The sequence below is a fragment of the Staurois parvus genome, unplaced genomic scaffold (assembly GCF_062004578.1).
Source record: "Staurois parvus isolate SC_StPar_1 unplaced genomic scaffold, SC_StPar_1.0 ptg000624l, whole genome shotgun sequence".
Classification (NCBI taxonomy): Eukaryota; Metazoa; Chordata; class Amphibia; order Anura; family Ranidae; genus Staurois; species Staurois parvus.
In genome coordinates this window covers 359,550-379,900 of record NW_028318420.1, presented here as the reverse complement: position 1 = coordinate 379,900, position 20,351 = coordinate 359,550, and the positions used below count along the sequence as shown (strand labels likewise).

Here is a 20,351-nt window from a genome sequence, read left to right as displayed (position 1 = left end):
ATCAGGAGCAAGGGAAGCAGATGAGAGGCAGCAGGGTACAGGGTGCAGGGTAGGAGCAAGAACAGGATCTAGGCTCAGGATAAGTCAGCAGGTAAAATCAGGCTATCAGTCAAAACCCTAAAGTGAAGTGTAATAGTAGAGAATTAACTAAATACCCTCCCAGCAGCCAGCGTCAGGTGGAGACTAATTACTGGGATCTCTGGGAAGCACAGTGCCACCAGCAGGTGATCCAGGTCCTTACACATTATTAGTGTTACTGAATTTCCTGAATTTATAACAAAAAATACAACAATGTGAAAGCCAGTATTGACCCAAAATATATGTAAATTACCCATTCAGCTGATTTTGAAATGTGTATTGATAGAAAGCCAGCATTTGTTACACACAGTGTTTCTCTTTATATCACCTTAATTGTATGTATATTTCTTATTATCTTTTCAAAGTTTTTATCTGTAAGTGCTATGAAACCTTTGGTACATAGACCCATTTGTAATTTTTTGGGGGGTATTAAACCCAAAAAACAAAAAAAGTATTATATTGCTCCTTACCAATCCTTAAATGTGTTTGCTGCATTAGTTTTATTTTTATACTTTTTTCACTTTATTTTCATCTGTTCATCCAGCCATTAGATCTGTTATTTTACAACTTCCTTTAACAGACCAAGCTGCCCAGCAAAAGTGACAGAGGGTTGAGACAAACCATTTAACACTGACAGGGGTGCTTACAATGGTCAACTTGTCATTCATTTATGAAAACCTTTATTTCAAAAGAGTAAAAACAAAATTAATATTATTGTTTAAAATGTGTTATCTAATGTTCAGCTTTAATTTGTTAGTCAACACCATCTAAATTTCCTGGTGCATTTAACACTACCTTCTTTCAAGTTTGACAATGCTGCTGTCCAAAGGTGTCTCCATCTCTTCTACATCTAGAGTGGAGACACCCTAAGCCCTGGTTCCCACCTGTGCAGGCCACGATTTGCACGGACACAAGAGCCCATTCATTTGAATGAACTCCCTTGCCTCGGGACACGCAGGGAAGAAGTTCCTGCACTACTTTGGAAATTGCAGCCTGCACCGGAACCAAAATTCCCAGTACGGTTGCGATTCCCAGTGCGGATGACGTGCCATTACAATTAATGGCACCCGTCTGCGGGTCCCGCATTCCTCTGTGTGGGTGGTGTGACTGCAGGTATTTGTGCGGGTTCTGCAGCGGCACCACCCGCACGCATGTGAACCAGGGTTAAGACAGGAAATTTGTTACTGGCTAGATCACAGGTGAATATACAGGGAAAAAACCTAAAAATATTGCTTTGTGGCCCTTAAAAATTTAGCAGTTTGTACTTTTTAACCAGGCTAAAGCTCCATTCATACTAGGGCATTTCAAATCGCCGGTGGAATCACTGCAATTCTGCCGGTGATTTGAAAACGCCTGTGAAAATGAAAACGTGCATTCACGTGTTCAGGTTCCATTCATTTCAATAGCATCTCAAAATGCGAGGCATTTTTGCCACAATCACGCTGTGTTTTTCCATGTAACAAACGTGTCGTGATCGCTTATCAAAATCGTGGGCTACGCGATGCCCAAAAAAGGTTCCAGAACTGTTTTTGGGCATCACGCACCCCACGATTTTGTTTTGGGATCATGGCTTTGAACAGCGCGCTGCAGTCGCAACAAAAACGTCCCAAGTTTTAAGGTGTCATTGATATGAATGGCACCTGAACAAGCGAATGCACGTTTTCACATTTTCACAGCAGATTTTCAAATCATGAGCAGAATCACGGCAATTCCGTACATGATTTTAAACGCCCTAGTGTAAATGGAGCTTAAAGTTGGAACTTTGGGTTTGCCCAGGGAAAAGCAAGATAGTTCCCTTTAAGTCTTATAGAAACACTTATAGATATAAATATATAAAATATATATTCATTATAATATTATAATATATAAAATAGCACCTGAATAATGAACATACATTTTCTGTCATTGTGCAAAGAAATATTTTTAAAGTAGATTAGAGCTACATACCTCTTCATAGATTTTATTTTTTTTTTCACCTGAAGATGTTTGAAAAAAAAAAATGTAGTCATCTAACATGAATCATTTTGCATGATTTATATTTTTCTTTAATGGTATATAGTTGTTCTTGACTACCACCAGCTGCTGTTTGCACAAGCTCTAATGGAGACTTTTCTTTCTAGATGATATCTGTGTAATGTAATTGGGTAATTGATTCCCTTTGTGCAGTTGGGAGCACAGGGCTCGAATCCAAAACCTTTCTGCTCCAATTACGCCCACTAAAACTCACTTCTATAAACCAGAGGGCATGTTGTTGCTATTATAGAATGGTTCTAAAATGGGAATAAAACCAAGCCCCTTACAAATTAATTTGTCATGCTCAAACAGTCTACACCTTTTTGGAAATCATTATACTAGCAGACGATGGAATTATACAGCTCTGCTGGCATTATATCCTTCCAAGCTAAAATAAGCTGTTTGTTGAAGCTGGGCAATGATTATTCTATTTACTATGAATTCAATGAAAGTGGAAAACGTAGGCATGAGAAGCAAATCTTACTTCAATCTCACATTTTCAGATAATTTTAAATTATCTCTATAGCACAGTAATGTACCTAGCATCAAAACAATGGTGCACTATGACATGGTTCCCCGTAGGCAAGACATATTTGCCCCTAATTAAGTGTATCATCTTAGCAGGGATGACTAATAGGGTCACAACAGGTGCAAACCGGCATAATGTCTACCTCCCATTGTCTTCTAAAATTAGGGAAGCAAGAGAGAGGGTGTCTAGGACTGAAGTACATTTTTGCTATGCTGCTTGAACCTTTGTGACTCTTAAGGACCCATTGGGATCATTTCCTATGTCAAGTATTTATACTGCCTTAGGCAATATGAAAAAAAAACATCATCTAATAAATGAAAAAAACAACCTAACACTAAATTCTAAGTAACAGAGTATTATAAAATAGGAATACAAAATAAGAGGCAACAATCATGCAAATCTGATATTGTTATATTTTTCTTGGAAACCATGAAGCAAGATCTCTGTAGGAAAGAGTTTCCCTTTTTTTTTTTTAAATGATTCTTCGTTTATTGGAGAAGTAATAATCCCTCAGCTGACTTTTGTTTTGGAAAGTTCTTTTAATTAAGTTTAACAAGTAGACAAAGGTATTTAAGTTACATAGGATTACAAGACTTACAAACAACTGTCACAGTCAGTAAGATAACAATCCCCCTCTCCACCTACCCCCCATTCCCAACTTTAATGCAATGCCTCCAATAGAACAGAATCAGAATCCAAATGCCCCAAAATAATAAAGCAGTAGTATCCCAGACAGTGTGAACAGACAACCAGAAATAAATGGATATGTAAGTAAGAGACTTTGAAGGTAAAGGATCTACTAAATTTCCACACATAGAAAATGATGTATTATACCCAGTGAACAATCCTCAATCCCCTCCCAGTGGTTCATGTTAGAGTAGAGGAAGCAGAAATATAGTAGTGCCAGGCCTTATCAAAATTTTTGGGCTGCCTCTATTTAACCTCTTGCCGACCACGCATAGCCGAATGACGGCTTCACCGTGGCCGGCCAGTTCTGAGTGGACGTCATATGACGTCCTCCCAGAACGCGCTCTCCTGCGCGCCCCAGGGGGCGCGCACCCGGCGATCTCCGTGATCGCTGTGTCCTACGGACACAGCTGATCACGTGATGTGGTGAAAGGCCGATCCCACCGGCCTTTTACCACGTGATCAGCGGTGTCCAATGACACGCTGATCACAGGGAAATGCAAGTGCCGGTTCTCGGCTGCACTTTCCTCACGCTGTCAGATCGTGAGGAAAGTACTGCCGAGAACCGGCAGTTGTCAGAGCGGGGATCGGCACCGATCATCAGGGCACTGATGATCAGTGCCCTGATGATCGGTGCCCAGCAGTGACACCCGCAAGTTCCGCCCAGCAGTGCGCCCACTAGCCCCGCCCACCCGTTCCCAGCAGTGCCCCCACCTGTGCCCAGCAGTGCCCCCACCTGTGCCCAGCAGTGCCCCCACCTGTGCCCAGCAGTGCCACCCACCTGTGCCACTCTGCAGTGCCACCTACCTGTGCCCAGAAGTGCCACCTACATGTGCCCAGCAGTGCCACCCACCTGTGCCCACCCACTAGTGCCACCCACCTGTGCCCACCAGTGCCACCCACCTGTGCAGCCCAGCAGTGCTGCCAGTCAGTGCCACCAGTCAGTGCCCAGGGGTTGTGCCAGTCAGTGCCGCCAGTCACTGCCCAGAAGTGATGCCAGTCAGTGCCGTCTATCAGTACCCATCATCAGTGTCACCTATCAGTGCCGCCTATCAGTGCTGCATATCAGTGCCGCCTATCCGTGACCCCTAATTAGTGCTGTCTATCAGTGCCGCCTATCCGTGCCACCTCATTAGTACTGCCTATCAGTGCCCTTTAGTGCTGCCTATCAGTGCCCATCAGTGCCACCTATCAGTGCCCATCAGTGCCGCCTCATCAATGCAAATCAGTGAAGGAGAAAAAATACCTGTTTGAAAAATTTTATAAAAGAAACAAATAAACTTTTTTTTTTTTTCAAATTTTTTGCACTTTTTTAAATTTATAGCGCAAAAAGTAAAGCGCCCAGTGGCGATTAAATACCACCAAAAGAAAGCTCTATTTTTGAGAAAAAAATGATCAAAATTTCATATGGGTACAATGTTGCATGACCGCGCAATTGTCAATCAAAGTGCGGCAGCGCTGAAAGCTGAAAATTGGCCTGGTAAGGAAGGGGGTATAAGTGCCTGGTAGGCAAGTGGTTAAATAGGTTGCTTTATACAATAGCAACATCTTTTTGAATTTTTATTTTATTTAACTTCATTATCTAAGATAAGTGAAAATTCACTTTTAAAGTGAAAATGCTCTATTTCATTAGCAAACCAGAAGAGAAACTGACTAAAGCAGTATAAAATAGAGGTGAGACAAGAAAGCATAGCAAGGAGGCTGTAAATGATAAATGAGGGGGGAAGAACTACCAGCTGCAAGCAAAGTGAAAAACACTATTATAAAACTAAATGAAAAATAGTTGCACTCTTGAAATAGTATGTCATACAAACACAAAATATAGTGAAAATGTAAACACAATGCTATTTAGCTTAAAATTCCAAAGAGAGTCCAACATCAATGTGCCAAGAGAATATTCTTTAACCCTCTGGAGACATAAATTGTGCAAAACACCCTAAGCCAGTGCACACGTTGCGTGCAGATTAAAAAGCCTCCATCAACAGAAACCTTTTGGGTGTATCCTCACCTCAAAAAGTGACCCTAATTACAACAATTTCTCACTTCATTATTATCAGTCAAATCCTCATCTCCTCAGTATGGCCATCAGAAAACGTAACTCTTGTTGTAACCTCTGGGATAACAGTCATCACCATCAACTCACGTGGTGGACAGGTAAATCAAAGCAGTATGTATGAATAAAACAATAAAATCCCACATATTGTCCCAATCATCCCCCTGGAGAGCAGAAACCACAGGAGGTCCATTGTGCCCCGAAGTTTTGTAATGACTTAGGTCTGGCAACAAAAAGCTCCTTGTATACCTCTGAGAAGGTTTTCTTAAGGGCGTCAGAACAGAGCAACTGCTTCATCTCCAAGGTCCGGATAACCAGAGTAGTGCTATCAAACAAGTGACTTTCATAGAGCCTGTTATAGGGCCAGAATCTTAGGAGCTCTAAAGAGCAAGTTATGCAACCCCTCATAGGAGCCCTCAGCTGACATGTTTAAATGACCAAACCAGAAGGAGAAATGAACCTATATCCGGTTTCCAGAGAATAGTTTTTCCTTGAAACCTTGGTATATGACCAAAGTTATCCACAAAGTATCTTGACACATTTTGTACAAATGTGCTTACTCATAAGGCGTTATGAGTATGCTATTTTTGTGCAAAATGTTTCAAGCTACTTTTGGCAAATCTAGAAGCTAGATTTGACTGTACACTGATCCGTTATGATCTTTTATTGTCTTTTAGTGTTGAATCACAGCTTTGCTAGGATCAGGCATTCAGCTGGTACTAGTGCAGATATAAGTCTTTCCCCCATGTGGTAGTGGTCATCTAACCAAGTAAAACAGAGGAAGAGTGAAATCTAGCTGGGGAGCTCTAACCATATGAATCCCTTAAACATATAATGAAATGTAGTGGGTGATTCAATTCACTGGTGTACATTGAAAACAATATTATTTTGGAATTTACATAATTTAATTTATTTGGCTTTTAGGTTCAGTAATACAGTTTATTCATTTTAGTCTTGGGATTTATTTATTACAGATACGTACAATTATTTATTTATAACAAGGTGAAAATGTATTCAGCAGTTTACATATATATATTGTACATTCACATCAGTCCCTGTTTACAATCTAAGGTTCCTAACTCACATTCATACATACTAAGCCCAATTTAGACAGGAGCCAATTAACCTACCAGCATGTCTTTGGAGTGTGAGAGGAAACCCATGCAGGCACAGGGAAAACTCCAGGCAGGTAGTGCCATGGTTGGGATTCTAACCAATGACTGCTGGGCAGACGTGCTAACCACTTAGCCACTGTGCTGCTCTAGTTTCCTGCTTATTACCCAATAGGATTTTTACTTACATAGTAGGGTAAAGATTAATTGCATTTGTTATCAGATATGTATAGCATGAAATAATAAAGCTGCATTTTCACTGAAATTAAAATGAGCAATAGTGATAAACAAACTTCTGAAAAGCCTGTTGGATGTGCAACGTGTAGATTTATCCTTTTTGTTTAAAGGAGAAATATGGCCAAAGCTTTTTTGCCATACTTTTCTTCTGGGTCACAGGAGTACACTTCATTCTGCACTCCTGTGACCCAGATTCAGCCAGTCCAGACTGCAGGGATCCCAACAACAATGTCATGATTCACCAAGATGCCTGACTGGCAGCCTGGCACTCCAGTGAGCACTGGAGGGGCAGAGCAGAGCGCCAGTGACAAATAGTCACCAGCTCTCTGCTCACTGAAGATTGAAAACAGGGCAAACAGCAATCTTTGATTAGTCAGTTCTCAGTGTAGAGCCAGTGGGGGAGAGCTGCAGCATTGGATCCATATTAAAAATAAAGCATTGTGCCCCTGATTATGTCATTACGAAGAAACGAGTAGGGAATGGCATAGGCATTTCTAATCCACACTGTTAGACAGAGGTGTTCATCAACCGGAGAAGTCAATCTACATCCATACTATGGATTTACAACAGATGAGTGAGATATAAACATAAATTCAGGCAGAATTTGTTATTCCTAATATGAGTGGCATTTTATTTTGGGGTTTTGCAAATAAAAAAAGCAGTGAGCACTATGTCATATGTTATTGTGTTTTATTCATACATACTGCATTGATTTACCTGTCCACCACGTGAGTTGATGGTGATAACTGTAATCCAAGAGGTTACAACAAGAGTTACGTGTTCTGATGGCCATACCGAGGAGATGAGGATTTGACTGACAATAATGAAGTGAGAAATTGACTGTTGTAATTAGGGTCACTTTTTGAGGTGAGGATACACCCAAAAGGTTTCTGTTGGTGGAGGCTTTTTAATCTGCACGCAACGTGTGCACTGACTTAGGGTGTTTTGCAAAATTTATGTCTCCAGATGGTTAAAGAATATTCTCTTGGCACATTGATGTTGGACTCTCTTTGGAATTTTAAGCTAAATAGCATTGTGTTTACATTTTCACTGTATTTTGTGTTTGTATGACATACTATTTCAAGAGTGCAACTATTTTTCATTTAGTTTTATAATAGTGTTTTTTCCACTTTGCTTGCAGCTAGTAATTCTTCCCCCCTCATTTATCATTTACAGCCTCCTTGCTATGCTTTCTTGTCTCACCTCTATTTTATACTGCTTTAGTCAGTTTCTCTTCTGGTTTGCTAATGAAATAGAGCATATTCACTTTAAAAGTGAATTTTCACTTATCTTTAATATAGAAGTTAAATAAAATAAAAATTCAAATTACAAAAGAATACATTTTCATAAAGTCAGCACAACTTCATCTCATTCACTAATGCAAAGCTAAGTAAAAATTACCTTTGCAAAGAGAGAATTCACATAGCTTAGTGAATGAGGTGAAGATGTGTTGACTTCAATCCCCAATTATGTGGAAACTAAAATCCTGTTTTGTTTTTGTCCTTGCATATGATTGGGCATTGTTTGCAAAGCAAATTCTGCCCTCATTCACTAAGATTAGTGACATTTCCCTTTGCGAAGTGAAAATTCACTTTGAAATAAATATACTGCACTCCTTTAGTAAATCAAAACCACTGTTACCATGATTTGACAAAAGTGGGAAAAGTGCTGCTAAATCTATTTTCGTAGGTACATTTTGCTTATATAAAATGAGCTCATACTGGGTTCCTATGCTGCAATTTTGTAAAAATCTGCTGTTAAAGTCCACTACTTTCTAAAGGATCATTACTGAATATCAGTATGTTCACTGAGTTTATATGACAAGTATGAACTGGCATGTTCATACAAAAGCAGATCTCCATTTTATGCAAAAACATAGCAAATGTATCTAATTTATAATGAAGCTTGCTAATCACAATATTCATAAACTGAACCTATACTTCACTGATTCAAGCCAAGGATAAGTGAACTACTTAAATAATGGGGTGTTATAATATACCAACTATGTCATCAGTATGTGGTTTATACGTAGTTTTCATCTGAAAAATATTTGGAAAGACACCACTGATTGTTATAGTCTAATTTTTCCTTCAGAGCTCCTCTAGGTTGTCACAAATAATTACACTTTATGCTGTCTTGGTATATCCGATATATGAAAAACTAATGCAACTGGTGATCCGGCCAGTAACACACTAGTCATAGCCAAAAATAGCATCTTGAGATTGGCTGAGTGCAGCTAGGATTCAGCATAAGTGTTTTAACTGGCTCTTTATGTTTACTGAAAACCACAAGTATTAATATGCCTCACTAGGTTTCTCCAAACGTAACTGTATTAGACACGTGGCTGGACTGTGCTGATCCTTTACTGATGTCTTGAATCCAAATCAGAATCAGCAACAGACATCAAGTTTGGGCTCTATTTAGAACAGATTTTTATAAGGCAAGAATATCTTAGTTCCATATTATACATATACAGTACATGATATAACTGTGTTTCCTGACAGTTTATTGAATCTAATTTTCTTGTGTAAAATGAAATTGTGAAAAGAAAGTATTTCATAGTACATTTGTGAAATATTTACATAGCACATATGAAATTTGCCTCCACTGTATTGTTTGGAATTTTATGGTAGAGTGGATAATAGTGTAACGTAAGGAAAAAGCCTTGAAAGAATCACATTAAAATATGCTGTCTAATAAAAAAAAAATTCAATGCATATATAGCTAAATGCACAACTGTGACAAGTTCCAATGTTTTTTGGTATTGTCTGTCTTAGCTTGCTGCTCACATTCCTATGGATGCAGCCATGTCAACTACTTTACTGGCCAATAAAAAATGTGTGGAGACAGGAGGGGGCATCCGTGCATGCTTCTGTGCTATGAGGAGGAACAGTTTACCAGTCTAGCAAAAAAAAAAAAAAAATATATATATATATATATATATATTTTTTTTATATACAGACACACAGTATATACACACAGGGGTTAGACAAGAAAATGGAAACGCTACATGATATGCAGGTGTGAAAATGACAACATGTTTCGTGTTGAAACAACACGCAACTGAGATTATGCTCTTCACTTTTGCAGCAGTTGTTTTCTTATTCTGTCTCTTTTCATCAGTTTACCATATTGACCGCACTTGTGGTGAGCAGGCAACGTTTTCCAAGAAACTGTATATGACATCATAACCTTGGATACTGTGCCTCGCAACACGGCAAATAAATTGGCAACTTCAGTCACAGAGGTACTAGCTAAGCAGGCACCAACAATTTGCCGTCTTTGAAGCTCAGTAAGCTCTGACATGACTCCGTATTACTAGCAGCACATGTAGTGAATGACGAAAGTGAGGCTTCCCACCTGTTAGCTAGGTGTCCCATCACACAGCAGAAGCAAAAGAATGTTACATCACTTCCACTCTCAATGTGAAACATGTTGTCACTTTCACACTTACAAATCATGTAGTGTTTAAATGTTTTGTCTAACTTGTGTGTGTGTGTGAAAAATTCATAAACAGAAATGCGGTTTCCCATAAGAATGCATTGAAAACCAATCAATCCATTCTGGAGGTCAGATAAAGTAAAAGAAAAGTCTTTTCTGTTCAAAACTCTTTCTAAAGTGCACTTGAAAGGCATAGTACTGAACAGGAACATGATTAAAAAAAATTTGTACATGCATTGAAAACCAATTAATCCGTTCATATCGTGAGAAAAATTTGTAAACCAAGGCATTATTTTCAATGGATTTTCATTCACAAACCAAAAATTACGTTACTGAGGTGCTTGTAAACCGAGATACGTCTGGGTATATATATATATATATATATATATATATATATATATATATTCTACTTTTAAGGGAATGCTATTTGCAAGTCATGCCAAGTAGAAGAGTTGGTCTGTGTGTGACATACTTTTGCTAGTACTTTACATAATCGCATTATAATGAATAAGGACTTCTGCACTTCTGAACTACCCTGACTAAACCCCTCCATATCGATCACACAGATTGAAACCCATCAACAGATAGTAGCAAGAATGAGGTGCATTTATGCTGACGAGGTGAAGTTATGCTGACTTCCACCATTCATTCATGTTCAAGCAAAAATGTTTTTAATTTATTATCCTTGCTTGTGGCTGAGCATTTTTTACAAAGTGAAAGATCACCCCATTGATGAAGCTCTGGGGAACATTTTCTTGCAAAGTGCAACTTCCCTTGCAAAGTTATCACTCTGTTTGCCTTTAGTAAACCAATTCCAAAGTGCTTGTATTTCTTCTGAAAATCAACTATCTCAGTACAGGTCCATGGTGTCTAAATATAATGATATTTGGCAAAATCAAGAGTTAATTCTCACCTACATTCCTGCAATCACTCCCCTATAGACTTTTATAAGTGCTCTTGTACCAGGCTCTCGCACAGTTGGTTCCTTGGATCTCATAAGATTCTTGTTGTAGGATAGGATCCTTTGTCTTGCAGCTAGGGAAGGCAAGTTGGCAGCAAATATACTGTATTTTGGGGGAACATGGCCTGTTTCTGCACTGCATCTCTGAGCATTAATATGAGCCGAATCCAAGTACTTGGGGTATTAACAATGCAGTTCTGTTTTTGGGAGATTAATGAGTACTACGGGTAAGTAGACTAATTTATAAAAAATAACTGATTTTGCAGTAAAATTGCACTGCCACAGAAGCTCTCAGTTTTGCTCATTTATTTGTTAGGGAGATTTTAGCTTGGAGAAAAAAAAATTGTCTTCCTTTCTGGAGGATGGCTGTATTTACAGTAGCTTGGCTTATTTAATTGTCTTTGTGATTTTTCCTTTTCTCCGTGTGAATTTGATCATTATTTGTATATTGCTGCTCTACATTTGTTAATCATATAATTTTCCATTTTTTTCTGTAAAGGAAATTAAACAATACAACTAACAAGGGACTGTTTGTAGCACAAGAGTCAGTATAGAAATCATTCAAAGTCCATTACACCCTTGAAAACTACCAAAAACGCCTTAATTTTGTCATCCTCATTGATTCAATGCATTTTACCAAAGTCTCTTTGTTTTTGCTAAAATTTCACAGAAAAAGAATCTCACAATTTCTCTCATTCTCAGTGAGTACAGGTTTTCTTTAAATATAATAAAATTATGCAGTTACCAGGTCTTGGTGAGCATTTCAGTACAACTATTTTGGTTATTTGGAAAATGGATGTCTATCTGTATGGTTGTTAAGGCTGCCAAACTCCTATGTAAACCATTGCTTTCTCCCTTGAGCATGTCTGCTGTTTATAATTTAATTGAAACCTACTTGGCATTCCTAATGTAAATTTACTTCTTTGGATTCTTGACATCTGTCAATGTTTGCAGTAACTCAGCAAGACTTCATCATGTGTTAATATGTGTAAATTGTAAATGAAGCCAATTAAACATTTCAGACTTCTTATACCATTTTACAAATCGCTATTTTCTCATTTGTCTTTTGAGGAAGTTGTTACTTGTTTTAGTTTCGACATCCAAGAAAGATCTAATTAAAATATAGCTGCACTTTCTGAATATTAAAACATTATGTGGGTTAATTTTAAGAACACTAGATCCAAGGAAAGAGAATTTGGTCTTAGCAACCAAATAGATCTTTTGTTTCATGGTTTCAAGTTTGAGAATATCACGCGATTAGTGACATTTCCCTTTTGTGAAGTGAAAATTCACTTTGAAATTAATATACTGCACTCCTTTAGTAAATCAAAACCACTGATACCATGATTTGACAAAAGTGGGAAAAGTGCTGCTAAATCTATTTTTGTAGGTACATTTTGCTTATATAAAATGAGCTCACACTGGGTTCATATGCTGCAATTTTGTAAAAATCTGCTGTTAAACTCCATTACTTTCTAAAGGATCATTACTGAATATCAGTATGTTCACTGAGTTTATATGACAAGTATGAACTGGCATGTTCATACAAAAGCAGATCTCCATTTTATGCAAAAACATAGCAAATGTATCTAATTTATAATGAAGCTTGCTAATCACAATATTCATAAACTGAACCTATACTTCACTGATTCAAGCCAAGGATAAGTGAACTACTTAAATAATGGGGTGTTATAATATACCAACTATGTCATCAGTATGTGGTTTATACGTAGTTTTCATCTGAAAAATATTTGGAAAGACACCACTGATTGTTATAGTCTAATTTTTCAACACATTAGAGTTCTGATGTGTTTTCAGAGTATGTGTGTATGTATGTGTGTGTATATATATATATATATATATATATTTTTTTTTTTTATACTGTACCTTTTATTCACTTTTATTACTATCAAAAGGGATGAACAACATTTCCTGTGATAGCATGGGCCACGACAGGTCCTGTTTATGGAGAGATTTGGGGTCTATTATACCACAGATCTCTCTTCTGGCCTCCATTGCAGTCAATCAGACACAGGTCAGTTTGATCAGCTGCTTCACTGGCTGGTAACCGTCTAGTAAACACAGAACCTAAATTGGAATAGACTAAATCCTCATTGCTTCCGGTTTCTGATAACACACAATGGGAGGAACAACATTACTTCCTCCCACTGTGTCCAGGAGAGCTGATGCTGCTGGTTGCATCTTTACCAGGCTCCCTGATTGCACGGGAGAGCCTGGTAAAAGTGGTGGCGGTAAGAGGGGGGTGGGACCCCCTTCCACCACCTGTAAAAGTAATCTAGTGGCTGCATAGATTACTTTTACATAAAAGAAAATCGCTAACACTTACAAATGATGCTGGAATTATGGTTGTAGCCTCAACCATGATCCTTGTATAACCACAGCGGTATTGAAGCAGTTAAAGGCACTTTTTTAAATTCATGTAAAAAGTTGTTATACTTATGTGAAACGGTATTGCATAGAGCAGCCCTTTTCTCCTCTTATGGAATTCCCCGCCAGTACTGTCTGTTTCTCCTTTCCTGTGAGTGCCACCTTAGTAAGCTGTGTACTGAGAAGGAACCTGTGCAGACACACACCCTAACTGGGCTGTGCGTGTCTGTAGACACACACACAGAGATTGGCCATGCCTCTTTCTCTGACCTCACAGGATTTGACTGACAATAAAAGCCAATGGCTCCTGCTGCTCTCAGATTCTGTGAGACCAAGAAGAGAGAGCATTGGGTCTAGAGAGGAGCCATGAAAGTGCTTTGGGAAGGGGGGAGCAAGTAGTGAAGTGTTTTTTACCTTAATGCAGAGAATGCAATAATTAAAGAAGAAACTTTTTGACTTTAAAGCCACTTACAATATGAAAATTGTTTTGGCCTTTTTTTTCAATAGTATCTACTGTATATCAGGCTGGTATACTTCAAATGCTGTGTGGGATTTTCTTGAGCTGAGATTGGACAGTGATAAATCATCCTTCTGTGTTTTCTCCACCTGTTTGGTATTATTTTGGGGGTAGTCAAACTCAGTACTCCATCTCTGGTGAAACTACGAAACCCATCATGCCATCTGGAGTCATGCCTGCTGCTGTCAAAGTCTTGCAATATCTCATGGGATTTGTAGTTCCACCGCAGCTGCACAGTTGCCTACCTCTGTACTTCATTACCAGTGATGGCTTGAATTAATAGTTGTGCAAGAGGTTTTCATCTCAACAAAAGGGTTATAAACTGTGCAACTGTCATTAAGACGCTGATTAGGTAACTTAATTAGAACCAGTTGCTCCCTGGGCTTCAGAATAATTTTCCACGAATGAAAAATATGCAAATATTTACTAATATTTTTCAGCTAGTGCTCAGCCATAGAAAACATAGCTGTTAAGTGTTTGTAAATTAAAATACATATGCTGTCAACATACTGTATGTATGAATTACTTAGGTCCTTGCATTACAAAGTTTTGTTAAAATGATTGTACAATTATATTCATTTTATTCATGAATTCATTCATTCACTGAAAAACCTGTATTTTTAGTGTATTGTTTTATACTGAGAACCGGTTGTTTTCCCTATCAGCACACAAAGACTTTCAGAAAGGAAAGTGTTTCAATGTGTATATATGGTGCCAAGAAAGCTGGGGTAATGGGAGAATAAAAAGGGGGAAGCCTCTCCAGAAAACAGAAGTATGTTAAACACACCCAATGCAAGTCACTATGTGAATGGCTGCAGTTCCCTTAAAGAGTATAAGATATACACTCACTAATCTGTAACACAAAAGAAAAGGAGTGCCACCTTCTAAGTGTAGATATTTTATGAAAATCAAATAAAGGGTTAAAATGCACTCAGATTGTTAGGTGGATAAAAGCATACCACACTCTCTAGTCCCATCTGCAGAGCTCGGAAGGGTTGCGGCTGGGTATGGTAGAGCTGCGCTGAGAAGTGGCTGGAAAGTCTACGCAGAGTTCACCAGAACCGCAGCTTGAAAAGGCAAAGCAGTACAGGAGGCAACCAGGATAGAAGGCGCCTTTGGGAAACCAGCATGGGGCACATAGCTGACCAAGGCCTGGAACAGGAATGGAGATGCAGGGAGGAAACAGCAGGATGGTGTGAAGATTGTGAGGGTATGGCTATATGTTTTGGAGCAACAAGGATCCTAGAGTTTTGACAAAGGGGTGGTTCCTGTTGCTTTGAAATGCGTAGCCATGCCCTTTATGCCATCCTGCTGTTCCTTCCTTAGATCTCCATTCCAGTCCTTGGTCAGTGGTGTGCCCCAAGGTTCCTTCCATCCCGGCTGCCTCCTGTACTGCTTTGCCTTTTCCAGCAGCACCTTCATGGTGGACTCTGCACAGACTTTCCAGCCACTTCTCAGCTTAGCTCTGCCATACCCAGCCGTGACCCTGCCAAGCTCTGCAGGTGGGACTAGAGAATGTGATATCCACCTAACAATGCAAGTGCATTTTAACCCTTTATTTGATTTTAATAAAATATCTACACTTAGAAGATGGTGCTCTTTTCTCTTGTTTTTCAGACAGGAAATCCTAATTCATACACTTTAAAGAATTGTCTTGGTGGATTGCATAAGACAGCATACCTCCAAACCTATTCAGATAGGAAAGAGAGACCTTTTTTAACATACCATTTAGACAAAGATCTTCTACGGCTACCAAAGCCATGAGATTTTTTTTCATCATTTCTTGCTCTAGGTAACAAAAAGAGGACTTGTGTAAACTTTTAATTTAGTGATTAAAACCTCTCTCCTTGAGGGCGAGCTTCTTCTCACTTTCTGTCTTAATGATCATACAGTAAGTGAGGGAAATCTCCTTGGTATGGATGGAGACAGCAATATCAACACTTTTTGGTCTAAAAAACTAAACACAAAATTTAATGAATTCCAGCTTATCTACTACTCTCTTTGAAATGTGGGAGAGAACTGGAACACCTGGAGTAAATGGACTCATGGAGAACATAGAAAATCAATACAGACAAACACGTATTCTCAGCATGTGGAATTGCTAATAAGCCTTGTCAAAATTCACTATGATTTTAAGATGTTTAGATCTGGCACCAAAACGAGACATTGTGAGCATGCTGGCAATTGACATATCCAACAAAAATATGAGTGTGATATCAGACCATTTCCTCTGGCTCCAAAGTAAAAAAAAATGGATAGGAAAAGCAAGTCTCAATCAGTAACTCAAGTGTTCTTGGAAATTTGTATGTGTACAGCATACGGATTATGACCCATCATTACTCAATAATGCTATTCCACATAGACACTTCACTGTGCCAAAATATATACTAAGACCATTTTTTTTTAATTGAGAAAGAAATATGCTTTAAGGCTCATGATGTGATCTGCAATCCCCAGGAAGCATATTTCTGTACTTTAGACATTTTATAGTGAAAATTATTTATACATTTATATTATATAATATACATTATAAATGTATTATGTATTTTTAGTGTTTTTATCGTATTGCTTAAATTAGCCGATCATCTTTATGTATTTAAATTATTAAATATGTATTTTAGCTATTTTATAGTTTACATTTGTTTTATTCTGCAAACTGTCTGGCAGCATTTGCTACATTAATTTTCCCTTTCTAGCTCCACCCAAACACAACAGGTATTTATATCAGATGCAGCAATGACACATACAGTAGGTGTCATGCTATCTTGTGAAAAAATAGAGAGCATATGGCAATGCAGAGTTATGTGTCAGATAAAAGATAAAGATTTTTAGACAAAAAAAATGTAAGATTTGTTATTGGAGGGCATGATTAGCCCCAAGATTAAATCTGTCATAATGTGCCATAATTGGAGCTGTTTTTTAAAGTTACTGTTACACATACCTTTTCTCAGAAAGGTGATTCTAAGTTGATAACAGTGTACCTTTTTATTGTTCTAAATGCCAAACTACTAGAATTTTCTTTAAAGCTAAATTTCAGGCAGTTGTAAAGAAAACATTAGGTAATGTGGCTTGTAATTAAAAACAAAATCATTAAAGTAGAACTTTAGGTTTCAGGGTTTTTGCGTTCCATTTCTGAGTTCCTTTCACTTCTTGCCTCTTAGCCAAAACAGGAAGGGAAAAGAAATCCCCCATAGTCACCAGAGCTAGTGTCACTCTTGGAAAATTTCCCCAGTGTTTCTGTTCAAGTAAACAATTTGCAATATTCTTTCACTTTCATTTTCTATGATAGCAGTATACATGACAAATAGGCTGAATCTCCAATCCCTTCCAATTCCTCTTCACTCTATCCAAAACTTAAAAAAATAAATGTTTCTATCAGAGCCATTTTTTCTGTGTTTGCACACATGTTAATTGAACACTCCAAACCGTATATATTTTCAAACAAAGCCCAAACAGTATATGTTTTCTGAACCAAAGATCCTGGAGAATAAAATGCTTGTAGTTCCAGTTGTATGATGAGTGTTCATCCAATGCAAATATTCAATATAGAATACAATAAGGTAATTTTAATGCACACATAGACAATATATTATCCAATTTTAAGGTAAAATATAAAAGGCAAGGTTGTGATGAGTAAATAGATACCCAACATGTCAAGCTTTAAAATTTCACATGGCTGTGAAACAGGGACAAATGTGGTACCCAAAAGTGACCATGGAAATCTCTTTAAAAGCCTTTACAGGTTAACTGTTTAGAGTTAACCATGAATGATGCCCCTAGAGTTACTGCCCCCACTCTAACATTCACAGCGATATGTAACAAGGATTCATTGGTTTTTATGTATTTTTATTTATTTATTTTTTATATATTACTTTGCTTTTTATAACTTCATGACTATCACAAAGGGATCCAACAGTCCCCATATGCAATCTTTTACTGTAATGACAGGTTCTCTTTACAGAGACATCAAGGTCTATTGGACCCTTGATGACTCCCTTGCCCTCAACTGAGGCTAATAGAGCACAGGATGTGCTCTGCTAGCTTCTTTCTTGGTCTCAGCTGCTGGAAGGTACAGACAAACCCAAAAGTGAAATAATCAACATTTCATCCATGTTAATACACCATGTTAAATCCATCTGCTGATACTCGCTTTTTTTGGGACAGTCGATGGGGGAAGCAGTACCTTCAGTGGGCTTTGAAAATGATTGGGCAGCTTTATAGCCACCCAAATCTCTTCTATGCGACCCTTTTCTGTATCTGAATGAAAAATAAAATGACCGACACCAGAATAAATGTCAGATTCCACTGTCTGACTGGTTAAGTTACTACATTCTACATGTCACTAAAGTACACTGATGTAATTTGATGAAATGGCTGGACTAATCATCAATGAATCATCAGGTTTGTGTGACTAAACAGAGAGCAATCTTGTAATCCTGTACCTAATTGTTCAATTTGCCAGTCAGCATGGAACTGTTGAATGAAGTAATTTCACTTGATGATTTCTATATCAGGCTGAATGACATTAATAGTTTGTTATATATTCACTGTCATTTTTTTTTTGTTTCCTCTCAACAGAAAAACTCCACTACATCACTAAAACTGTCCCTTGTACAGATGGTATGCTGGGCCTCAACTCAGCACAGTGTTTGGACGCAATAAAGGCCTTTGGGACAGAGCAGCTTTCCATTCTGTACACCCAAAGGTACGTCATATGGTACACAATGACCTGAAAGCAGTATTTCCTGACAGCGAATATATCACTTATTTACAGCAATGATTTTCATAGCTTTCTCATTATTTTACATTCTAAAGTGGCTTTATTCAAAGCAAATAAAAACCCTGTTATTTTATTTACAGACTCTGAGATAAATTAATGAAAGATCTTAAAATGGTGGCCTTTACTGTTATGATGGAAATCCTATATTGGGCCAATACCTGGTGATGTGATGTCTTTCAAGATTATATATAGAATGTTAATATTCTATAACTAGACAAAGGCATTTTGGCAGATGGACTACAAGATTTTACCCCGTGGCTTTTACCTTGCAATGAGTGCAGCTAGAATACTAGAAGAATGCATAGATCCATAACAGTAACACATTGTTTTGTTATTACTTTCTCCAATATAAAATTATTTGTTAATGTTTCGTACCATTTAATTCTGTGCAAATCACAATTCTCCATTGATTGCACTACCTTCTGTAACCTCTCTTTTTGCACATAATTGCAGAAAGGATAGAAGGATATGAGCTCAGTGATTGACAGGCTTGGACTGCTTTGAGGGATGAGGGATCAATAAATCTCTGAGCAAAATATTAACTCTTAGTGATATGCTAAGAGCAGTTTTAAACATTGCTTACCTTTTGCTTTGAAACCATGAAATTGCCAGCAATTTGTATCATATTCATTTTAGAAATGAACTGTGAAATGTCAGTTTGCATTGCATGACATAAGTAAATTATCATTGAATGACATAAGTAAATAGGAGCTTCAGGGAAATAAAGAGTTTGTGTATACCTTTATTTTGATTTTCTGAGGACTACAAGCACAATTTGAAATGATATTTATTAAATGGTAAGGTTTAATTTTTTTTAGCCTTGAAGAGGTTGTAAAAGCTCAAGGTTTTTTACCTTCATGCATTATAAGCATAGACATGTTTGTTATTTTACAAAAAATAAAAAAAGAACCTTTAGAATTGCTTTAATTTCATCCGGCATTCGCAGCCAACAGTCAGCAAGCTCCAGGCAACATTTCCTTCTTTCCGAAGGTTGAACTAAGGCTTTTAGTGAAGTTTAAATAGTTTGTTTGGGCCAAACTGGTTTAAACAAACTATATAAACTTCACTAAAAGCTGGGGATCAGCTTTAATTTTATTTAATTAAAAAATGTCATGGCATATGGAAATTTCATATTTGCCACTTGTAGCCAGCAGTTGGCAGGCTCTAGGCAACATTACTTCTTTCCCGGAGGCTAACTCACAGCTATTTTATTTATTTTTATTTATTTACCACTTGCATTCAGCCTTGAACAACATCATCTTTCTGGAGGCTGACTTACATCTGTGTTGTGTACAGCTTCAGTCAGACTGAATGAGTCTGCATTAAAAAAGGCTCCCTCTTGTGGTTAATTAACAAATGTCTATATTTAATAGAATAATGAAAATATGGCAGAAAAATGTGACCATCACATAAAGGACTTTAACATAAACACTGCAATAAAAACTCAAAATACATAAAAAAAAAATATGCTCACTGAAAATGTGCTATACTTCCTTTACAACATTTTAGTGCAGTTATGTGTGTTGATTTCCTTTTTTTTATACAAAGCAGTCAA

At 37.7% G+C, this 20,351-nt stretch overlaps 1 protein-coding gene across 4 annotated transcripts in view; it reads left to right on the top strand.

Annotated features, from left to right (window-relative positions):
* The window catches only part of NGF (nerve growth factor), a 133,612-nt gene that overhangs the window by 86,881 nt on the left and 26,380 nt on the right, over positions 1-20,351 (top strand). For all 4 annotated transcript variants that reach the window (XM_089693322.1, XM_089693321.1, XM_089693320.1 and 1 more), the window contains one exon: positions 18,595-18,721. The gene's annotated coding sequence lies outside the window, so the exon portion shown is untranslated. The remainder of the gene's footprint in view (positions 1-18,594; positions 18,722-20,351) is intronic.